Here is a 5,000-nt window from a genome sequence, read left to right on the forward strand (position 1 = left end):
GACATAAACACACCAATGCCAATTGTCAAGCAGTGATGGGGAACAAACACAGATGCAAAGTCACATACACACACATATATATATATACATTAATATATATATATATATATGTGTGTGTGTGTATGTGTATATATGTATAACTTTATTATATTATATGTATATAACTATATGTATATAACTACATATATATAACATTATTTAACTTTTATATATATATGTGTGTGTGTGTATGTATATATATATATATATATATATATATTATTATTATTATTATCATTATTATTATTATTATTATTATTATTATTATTATTATTATTATTATATCAAGGTGCATGGCTCAGTGGTTAGAGTGTTGGGCTCACACAATCATGAGGCAGTGAGTTCAATTTCTAGACTGGGCTGTGCGTGTTGTATTCATGAGCAAGACACTTTATTTCACATTGCTCCAATTCACTCAGCTGTTTAAATGTGTTGCGACATCACTGGGGTTAAGCTGTATCAGCCTTCCCCTTGGATTACATCGTTGACATGGAGAGGAGAGGCTGTTATGCATGGGCAACTGTTGATCTTCCATAAACAACCTTACCCGAACTTGTATCTCGGAGGGGAACTTTCTAGGTGCAATCTCATGGTCATTCATGACCAAATGGGTCTTTACCCTATATATAATATATATATGTACACGTTTATATATATTCATTATTTTACTTGTTTCAGCCACTTGACTGCAGCACTGCCTTAAAGGGTTTTATTCAAAGAAATCGACCCCAAGACTGATGTCCTTCTTTCAGTTTCCATATACCATATCCGCTCACAAGGCTTTGGTCGGCTCGAGGCGATAGTAGAAGACACTTGCTCAAGGTGCTACGCAGTGGGACTGAACCCAGAACCATGTGGTTCCAGATTCAGCAAACTTCTTACTACAGATAACCTAATTTATTTGTAGTCATTGAAGTATTTTTTTTCCTTTGTCATACGTGTATACATCACTCCTTTTAAGGAGAGGTCTCTTGATAGGGCAACGTGTGTATCACGTTTTATCATCTTTAATCCTGTATTTCAAAAGTTCCCAAGGGAAGTAAAATTTACTCATTAATTATTAGCCCTTTTGCTGTCGCCTACCAATGCTTACATTCGAAAAATAAATTATCCAACATAAGTACGATTTTTTTTTAATTATCTTTAATCTTTTCAACATGTAAGTTTAAGTTTGTCGGTGTGTTTTATTCATTTAACGTTTTATTTATGAAGGAATTTTCTCAGTAGTCTTTCATCTCTTCTGTAACATTCATGCTTTTTGTTATATGATCGAATCTTGTTTACAACGAACGTCTCAAGACTTAGTAATAATATTTTTACTCTCAAGAAATTATTAATCTTACAATTTTATATGTATGTATATTTTTTCGTCGATTAAGTTCTTACAGTATCCACTTGAATATGTGCAATTGTTTGTTGTTATTTTTTTATGTTTCCACTCCTATTTCAATATTTCAAAGTTTCATTAATACCGAGTGTTTCATGTGCACTTTGAAGTAATGGTTATAACGTTGCTACTTTGCACGCATCTATATACATACACATCACTGACACATATATTCTCTTTATATATACCTTACATTAACATATATTATAGAAGCACAGTGTGGTTCTGTGTATATATATATATATATATATATATATATATAAGTAAAAATTTAGATTCAGATGAATATGGTACTTAAGTTGAGGCACCAGAATTTAGTATGGTATTATCCATACAATTTAAAATAAGAGGATTATAATCAAAATAAGCAACAAGGTAATGCAGAGGTAATACAGTACGAACGTTTCATGCGACTCCATTTAATTGAACAATGCAAACATTACATAAATTTAAAATGTAGAGCAATCTTCAACTGCACAAAAACATAGAATTTAATTAAATTTGAAGGACGCATTAGTATAATTTTATCCAAAATCTCCAAGACGATGAGGAGATAGACAAAGAACATGTTTTACCAAAAACTTCGCAATTGTAACTCAAATTTAACTCCTTCAAATTTAATTAAATTCTGTTTATGTGTAGCTGAAGATTGCTCTACATTTTAAATTGATGCAATGTTTGTATTGTTCAATTAAATGGAGTCGCATGAAGCAATCGTACTGCATTACCTCTGGATATCCTTGTTGCTTATTTTGATTATATATATATATATATATATATATATATATATATATATATGTGTGTGTGTGTGTGTGTGTGTACCGTTGGCGATTTTTTCCTCTGTCTTCTCTTCTCCTATGTTTCCGACGAAGAGCTCCGCTCGAAACGTTAAACCCTCCTTCTTGCCTTCTTTCCTGGGCGTCCAATAATACTATATTTGTTCCACGTCCTCGCGTTGTTGTGTTTTTTTGTGTGTTTTCTTGTTTGGATTAACTATATATATATATATATATATATATATATAGAGAGAGAGAGAGAGAGAGAGAGAGAGAGAGTATTTTAGATCTTAATTATAGTATTTATATACATTTATATATTTTCATTGATAATCTATATATAATAGTCATTTTTTAAAAATATTTATGTAATTAGATATAGACTATTACCGATATTAGATTATTGGTGGGTTTCCTACCTTATAAATTAAAATTAATATTTAACATTATAATCGATTTTGATATAATCATAACTGTTAAGTTTTAGTTTCTAGTTTGATAATAGAGTTTATTATAAGTAAAATTATTATCTTATTTATATCTTTAAAATATTGTTTAAATATTTCTGAAGAGTGACTGTAACCATAACTCGAATTATTAATTGAATTTAAATTATTGTTATTCGAACTGGTACAGCCATGAAACGATCGTAGTGTTTTACTCTTTATCTTTTATTAAACTTTTAATACTTTTGATATATATAAAAAAAATAAATAAAATAAAAAATAAATTAATTAATTAATTAATTAATAAAATAATATATAAATATAAAAATATACATACATACATATATATATATTTGTATATGTATATATAAAATTTATAAAATTTATAAGGTTTAAATTATTTAAATATTTTTTTATTTTTAACTTTTATATTTTTAAATTAATTTTATGTATTGGCTTATGTTTTTCACTGTTTGATTTGCCTAATAGTGGGTTTATCTCTAATTTGATATAATATATATATATATTATATATATATATATATATATATATATATATAATATATATATATATTGTTATCTAGAAGCATCGATGTTTGAAGCAGCGTAGCAGCATTATTTATTGACGAATTCTCATCAAATTCTGCAGTGAGACACCGAAGAAACATGAAAAGGTAATGCACGAAGAAAAAAATCGTGGGTCTGGGATCCATCTCAGCTAAATCACGGTTGAGTTAAGATAAATAATATAGATACAGAAAGCTGCAATAAGGCAGAGCTGAATAGGAGTGTTAGTTCGAAGTACAAAAACAGTGAATTTCACATCAAGCTAATTTTCTTTTTCAGCCCTTCTTATATAACGTTCATTCTCTCACTCTCATGAATAAATTTTCTCACCTATCTCTTACAGCATTATATCTGAGTATTTTATATGCGTAAACAAATTGAAACATGAAACAAGGATAGAATAAATCATTTTAGCTCTCATGGCATCTGGAATCAGTAGCTTAATTTCAACGAAGAATTTTGATAACAACATTTCAATATATGCTCTGTGATGAAGGCAGTCTGCTAACCGAACCATTAGCACGTCGAGTAAAGCACTTAGCAACATTTTGTCTATCGTTACGTTCCGAGTTCAAATTTTGCCAAGATCAACTTAGCCTTTAATCCTTTTAGAGATGATAAACTAAATACCAGTTGAGTATTGGGATCGATGTAATCGAATTACCTACTTCCCTGAAAATGCTGGCCTTGTGCAAAAATTTCAAACCAATATATGTTACGCAATGCTTATTTCTTATATATTTAGGGCGAAAAAAAGTGTTTCAACTACTGGCACAAGGCCTGCCATTTTGCGGGAAGAGATAAGTTGATTACTGCTAGTACTTATTTTATCGAACCCGAAAGAATGAAAGGCCAAAACTGACAAATTTTCACTTGCGTAAACTTAAACAAGATTGTTATAAAGACCTGAAAGTGTCCATTTCTGAATTCTGTCCTGTTTTCATTTGAATTCACTAACCACGTGACCTATAATTATCATTATTGCTTTATAGTACTAATGACATACTACGAGATCAATATCTTTGTTGGTATTCAGGGGTAAAAAATGCATAATTATGTATGACTAATGTTTGTTGTTATGCCTCCGAAAATTTGCTTTTATTTTATTTTTCTCTTATGTTACACTGATATTTGAACCAGCCATAATTTTTTAATTTTTCCTTAAAGACAGTACAGAATACTTTGAGAGATATTTGACAACTATTTCTAGTAGTTCAAGTGATCACATAGAATCCTCTATCTGTAAGCATAACAATAAAAGCGAAAATACTCCTCAGCTGAGAGTTCCTTGATGAGTTATGTACCAAAGCGAAATCAGTGTGCCTCTACTAACAGTAAACTTAAACGTCTCTCTTTTCAAGCCTAGCCAGGCTCATGGGCCCGGTTTCCCGGTTTCTGTGACGTATGTGTTCCCTCCAGCGTTACTCAAGAAACAGAAAGAGAGGGTGAGGGAAAGTTGTGACGAAATAGTACAACAGGGACCACCACCACGCCCGGTCTGGGAATCGAAACCGCGATCCGCCGACCGCGAGTCCGCTGCCCTAACCACTGGGCCATTGCGCCTCCACAAAATAAATGCGCCTTTTAAAGCCTAGCCAGGCTCATGGGCCCGGTTTCCCGGTTTCAGTGGCGTATGTGCTCCCTAGCTGGACGGGACGCTAGTCCATCGCAGCGTTACTCATTTTTGCCAGCTAGACTGGACTGGACTGGAGCAACGTGAAATGAAGTGTTTTGCTCAAGAACACAACGCGTCGCCCGGTCCAGGAATCGAAACCACAATCTTACG

Source organism: Octopus sinensis, linkage group LG9 (genome assembly GCF_006345805.1).
Source record: "Octopus sinensis linkage group LG9, ASM634580v1, whole genome shotgun sequence".
Lineage (NCBI taxonomy): Eukaryota > Metazoa > Mollusca > Cephalopoda > Octopoda > Octopodidae > Octopus > Octopus sinensis.